We start from the raw sequence: 6,624 nt of genomic DNA, 5'->3' as shown, positions 1-6,624 counted from the left end.
GGTCCTTACCCTTCGGGTTCATGACAGCCTAACTCGGCAATGTACCCTCGGGTCTCCTACTAATAGCCTCAGCTAACTGTCCCATTTGCGATTCTAACTTCGCAATGGACTGCGTATGCGAGCTCAAAATCTGGCTACACTTCTCAAAGGCGTTCTGATTAGAGGTTTTCATCTCTTGGAATGTCTGGAGAAGTCTCTCCTCAAAAGATGTTTGCGGGGCAGACTCCTGCTGAATCGGGGGAGGAACTGATGAAGAAGAAGACTGAGAATAGCTCGGTCTCTGGAATGGCTGAGCAAAAGATGGCTGCCTAGCTGGCTGAGAGGATGTAGGCATCTGCATGGAATACTGTGAATTCTTCCATGAAAAATTGGGATGGTTACGCCAACCCGGATTATATGTCGATGAAAATGGGTTATTCGGCGGTTTGACGTAACCCTGAGCTGCCTGAACTTGTTCTTGAACAAATTCAGGGTACTGAGCTGCCGAGGGGCACTCAGTGATCTCGTGTGCCGGACTGGCACAAAGAGTACACACCTGCTGTGTAGTGGATGGTCCTGAGAGAAGATGGTCCAGCTTCTGAGCAATCATGTCGACCTTGCACTGTAGTGCAGTAGATGGACCAATCTCAAGAACACCAGCTGTCTTATGAATGCTGGGTGTGGCTCTATCTGAATGAGAGCTCGAAGCGTGGTGAAGTGAATTCTCGGCCAATGTATCAAATAGCCTCCATGCTTCGTCCTCACTCTTCAACATGAATGTCCCTCCACATGAAGAGTCGATCATCTGACGGTTCTTGTCAGACAATCCATCATAGAAGCTCTGCACCAATTGCCATTTCGGCACCTGATGATGGGGACATTTCCTGAGGAGATCCTTCATTCTCTCCCAGGTCTCATGAAAGCGCTCACCATCTAGCTCTGAAAAGCTAGTGATGGCTCTACGATATTGGTTCGTACGACCAATGGGAAAATATTTCCGAAGAAACTCCTATTGCAATTGATCCCAGGACTCTATTTCTACAGAATCTAAGGACTTTAGCCAATACTTGGCTTTGTCCTTCAATGAAAAGGGGAATAGAGTCAACCTCAAAGCATCATCATCGAAATTCTGTATCTTGACTGTAGAACAGATTTCGAGAAATTCATCTAAATGTCGGTAGGGATCCTCGTGACTAAGGCCATAAAAGGATGGAAGCATCTGAATAATGCTAGCCTTAATCTCATAATGTGGCGCTCCTACATCGGGTCTCCGAATGCAGAATGCCTGAACATAGTCTGTGGGAATGAAGTATTCCCGCAGAGGGCGTGAATGAACTGGGGGTGGAGGTGGAGGATCCATGTCAGCCATTGTTGCCGAACTTCGATGAGAATGTAAAATTCTCTCTGGGTTGTCAACAAATGGGTGTAATGGGGTTCCTAGACCTCGTCGCCCCTGCATACACTGGTACTAAGACCAGATGTAAGCGAACGACCTAAATCTAAAAATAAAAAAATAAAAAATAAACTAACACAGGTACTAAAATGTAAATAACACAAAATAGACAATTACTAAGCAAATATGCTAAACTAATTATGTCAGAATGATCTAACTAAGTAAATGAAATAACAAATTAAACTACTCTAAAGTACTGAAAAGATAAATACAGGAAATCACAAACTAAGTTTTTCTAAAACCCACCTGTCTAATCGCTCCTTGCAGAATGAATTTCAAGTGAATCCTAGAAAGAACAGAACGTGAATCCTATATTTACTAACTATGTTAATCCTATATTCACTTACTAATCCTACTAACTAAAACTAAAACAACTAATTAACTAACTAAAACAAATTAATAAATCAAACTCTAAGAAATAAAGTAATTAATTCGCCGTTCCCCGGCAACGGCGCCAAAATTTGGTTGATATTTTGAGATGATCTTTTTTTAAAACAATTATTTTCTATAAAACTTTGGAAAATCGTCAACCAAAAATATAAAAACCGACTTTCCACAAAGTGGTAAGTACGGGTCGAATCCTCAGGGAACAGGAATTAATCACGATATGTCTAGAAAATTTGATTTATTAATTACAAATATCAATCTACAATTATAAAGTTAATACAACTACAATTAATCACTAAAATGAAAATGAAAAAGCACTCAGTCTTCTGCTCCACACCAAGGGTATTTCCGTCTTTTCACCAATTAGAGAATCTTCGCACTTGGACAATAACCCTGGAAACTAAATATGCTTTTAACCTAAAAATGCAGAAAAATACAAAGTTAGTATTCTATACTAACAATGCAAACAATAACTAAAACTAATTCTAATTTTACGAAAATAATAAAACAAATGCTACTTATCAAACAATAATTAAATAAAATACTAAACTAAGTCTAAAATTAACTAAATTAATTCTACTAATGCTGTATGATGATTATGCACTTCCTAAAATGCAGAAACTACTGAAAACAGGTCTAAAATGCCGAAATTAAGAAAATTACGAAACTGCCCCAAACTAGTGTAAAATAGCATTCTGACAGGTTATCGGAAAACCACTGTTTGACATGTCAAACAAGGTTTGATTTTCCTGAAATTTATTCTGTTCTGCAACTGACAGATTAAACAAACTGACAGTTTTTAGAGAATTGAAAAACAGTATCTGGAACTCCAGATATAAGCGTTTCAAATCTGGGAAAAATCAGGATATCGGAAGTCCTGTAATTTGAAATCCAAAAAAAGCGGTTTTCGCAAAACGCTTAAAAATCAGACCAAATCAACTCCGAATGAGCTGAAATTTGGTCTGCAGTCAAATAACACGTCAATAAAGTGAATAGAACAAAATGTTTTGGAAAACACGAAATTTTTCCACAGAAAATAACGCTTGTGCGACATGGCAAAAATCGGCGTTTTCTTTGAGTGCACTATTCACTATGTGAATCTATTTTACTCACTAAGAATGTAATCTACATGCAATGCAAACTTAATTAATCCTATATGACTGATTATATGCAGATGTTAACTATAATGAAACTAAATGAGCTCTACATGGAGTATGACATGCGTTTTATGACTATGCGCTAAATGAAATCCTAATGCACTTGCAATCAAAACACTAAATAATGTTGTTAAATATATGACTAAATGCTGTACCAAATATAAATTAACTACACTATACTAACTAACTAATCAACAAACGATAAACTAACATACACACATCAAATCAACAAATATAAATTTTAACTAAACAATTAAAGAAATAACTATACTAGCTAATCTAAAATCACTATGAGTTAAATCTAAAAAAATATGGGACGAATATGGAACAATAGGACACGAGTTTGACTAGGACTAGGGTCGGTTGACTTAGGTGGACTCGGTTTTGCCTTAGCTAAGGTTGGGTTGACTTGGCTAAGGTTGACTCAACCTCGGTTTGGTCTTGACTTTGACTTAGGTTAGGCTTTTAGGTTGGACTTGGACTTGACTAGGCTTAACTTAGTCAACTAAGGTTCGGGTTGGGTCACTAGGTTCGGCTTGGGTTAAGTAGGGTGAGGTAGAGGATGTTGACCTAAACTTAGGTTAGGTTTAACTCGACTAGGCTTGGCTAGGGTTTGGTCTTAGTCTTGGACTTAAGCTAGACTCGGTTTTGGGTTGACTTAGTCAAAGAGGCTCGGTTTGACTTAGGTTGGGGGATATAGGCTCGGGCCAGGGTTGACTCGACTTGAACTAACTTTGACTCGACTAGGTCTAACTAAAACTAGTCAACGAGGTTCGGTTGACTTAGATGGACTCAGTTTAGGGTCGACTTAGTTAACTAAGATTGGTTGGGTTTAGGTAGGCTCGGATTAAGTTTGAATCAACTAGGTTTGACTTAGATAGGGTTGGACTAAAGGTTGACTAGGGTTAGGTCTAGGTCTTGGACTAAACCTAGGTTTGGTCTAAGCTTTGACTTAGACTAAGCTAGGTTTTGACTAGATTAACGACTCACCTAACCAAGTCAATCTAATTGACTAGGTTAAATTAGGTTCAATAGGTAGGGTCGGTTGACTCAACTAAGGGTTGACTTGACTAGACTCAAGAGGGTTTAGACTAGGGTTGACTCGACCTAGGGTTAGGTTTGACTAGGTGAGGGTTAGACTAAAGTAGTAACCTATTAATTCTTACAATTAATTCAAAGTTAATGATTTTAATGGAGAGGGTTGGAAAATGAATGTAATAATTACCAAGGTTCAAACTTTTGAAATGCTTTGGATTCTCAAAAATCACCCATTTAAAGAGGGGGTTACACTCCTTAATTGCCTTTAATGCTCATTTTGGAAAAATGAAAAGGCCAATCTAGAAATCCATGATTTTTGCTTTTCAATATGGAATTAAAGTGCTTTTAAAGCTTCTATGGAAATCGTGGAACCTAGATTGGCATTTTTGTTTAATGCCAAAAACACTTTCCAAAGTTAAGGAGTAACTCCTTCTTTAATGCCCATTCAAAAATTCAAATCTTCCTTAAATGCCTCACACGACTTTTGAATAACCTCCTTTTTCCAAAAACTTTCCAATTTTCAATTACTTTAATTATCTCCCTTCTCAAAAATTGCCAACTTCAATTGGTGTTACTTTCTAAACTAATAGAATTAAATCTACCTAGGGAATAAAAGATCTTAAATGGAAAATCGATTTCCTAGGAGTTAATGCTAACCTAATTCCCAAAACCTACTTAATTGACCCCTAAAAACGGCTAGGAACGAAAACCCTAATACATTGAACCTAGACACCTTCCTAACTCAACTAATGGTAATTAAGACTTTCTAAAAAAAATCGACCTAGAGCTCAATTGGAGCTCTAATGGCTGCCGCCCCACCTTGGGGAAGAAGAAGATCCACACAAAAATTAAAAATAAAAATATAAATTAACAAAAAACAATAAAACTAAATAACTACTATTTTGATAAAACTAAATTAGAAAATGATAAAACGGACTCCTAATTACACAAATGCTAACAAGAATAGCACTATGATGGAATTAAAAACATAAAGAAAAGAAAACTTGATTGATTTTTTTTTAATTTTTTTTTCAATAGACGCAAGACACAAAAACACAAAATGATAAAAACGATTATCACAACACACTTTGCAACACTGTAAAATCAATAAAAGATGCAGACATGCAGTATGAAGTAGAAGATTACACGCACACCACGAGCAAACAAAATAAAAGAAATCGGCTAGATGAGATTCTAGCCGATTTTCACAATTTGAATAAAAATCTTTAAAAATCAAAGATACTCAAATCAAGCAATGATTCAACCCTCAATAGATCTGCAAGAACTCACTGGAATCGGATCCATATAGGGTCTATTAACCCAGCTTTGCTGCTAAAATCCGAAATAAGAAAAAAAATAAAGAGAAACCAAAATCGGCTAGAATGGATCTAGCCGATTTATTGGTTTTCAATGAAAAACACCTTTGAATCTAGACCCAACACCCAAAATAACTCAAACTCATCTTTTTGAATGCTTTTTCAGTAGAAATAACATAAACACACACTTGGAGGAAGACAACCCAAATCGGCTAGAAGAACCTCTAGCCGATTTACACGTTTTTCTTGAAAAATGATGGAGATAGATACTCGAACATGCAAACAATGGAACAAACCTAGATCTAACGTGCTGGTCTATGCACAGATACTATTCTAAGGTTGAAACAATAAAAAAAAATAAAAGAAACACACAGAAATAATAAAAGAAAATCAACACACAATTCGGTTTTAGCTAGAAGAGAAGGAAGAAGAAGACCTACCTCTTGGAAGATCCGACGACCGGGGGGATGAAGAAGAGTGAACCGTGGCTGGAGATGGACGTCCTACACAGTTCGAGAATGCTGGACTTCACCAAAAAATGGCACCTTTGCAGCTGCTACACGTTGGAGATCCACCGAAGATGGATTATGCACCGATTCTCGATCGGAGGGGGTAGAAAGCCAGATGGAGGTAGGGCCAGCTCACCTTGTTGGTGTGTTTCGCACTCCCGCACAAGGTTAATGGTCTCCACCTCTGCTACACCTGCAAAAATACAGAAAAATGGTGAAAAGACAGCAAGGAACAAGAAAGAAATGAAAAGAAAACACAAAGGGGATCAAAATATGCTTGGAAACCAAGCATAGGCCGGTCTTCAATGGCCAAAACGTGTAGGGGATGGAGGGGAAGGAGTTGCTGGAGTAGATTCACTGCAAGGGGCGTCCAAACACAGCCAAAGACGCCTAGGGTTCTTTAAAAAAAACTATTTATAGTTTTGATATTTTTCAGAAAGAAGGTTAAAAAAATAAAATTTGCTAGGCGCCACTTTCTGGGGGGTTTTCAGAAAAACTTTTTGAAATGGATATGGATAGGCGTGTGGGTTGGGTTTTGGGCTTTCTAAGAGTTGATCCAAGGTCCAATTAACCTAATTGGGCCGGATATGGATCCGATCCACCTCGAAATCCATGCCCAAACACTGAAATAGCCATAATTCTCTCGTTTTAACTCTGATTTTTCTGAAATTCGAACCATAGCCCCTTACTATCAAAACACCTCTAAACATGGGTTTAAAACCTTAAACTTGATACAAAATGCATGAAAAACTTGTTTACATGATGTGCATTTCATGCATCATCAA

General features: G+C 37.7%; 1 non-coding gene across 1 annotated transcript; it reads left to right on the top strand.

The window, feature by feature from the left end:
- Positions 1 to 842: 842 nt before the first annotated feature.
- Positions 843 to 945, top strand: LOC149811979 (small nucleolar RNA R71). Its single transcript, XR_016428634.1, has one exon. It is a non-coding gene; the product is annotated as a small nucleolar RNA R71 (small nucleolar RNA).
- Positions 946 to 6,624: the final 5,679 nt, after the last annotated feature.

Source organism: Nuphar pumila, chromosome 17 (genome assembly GCF_984573655.1).
Source record: "Nuphar pumila chromosome 17, dmNupPumi1.hap1.1, whole genome shotgun sequence".
Taxonomy (NCBI): domain Eukaryota; kingdom Viridiplantae; phylum Streptophyta; class Magnoliopsida; order Nymphaeales; family Nymphaeaceae; genus Nuphar; species Nuphar pumila.
This window is presented reverse-complemented; position numbering and strand designations above follow the sequence as displayed.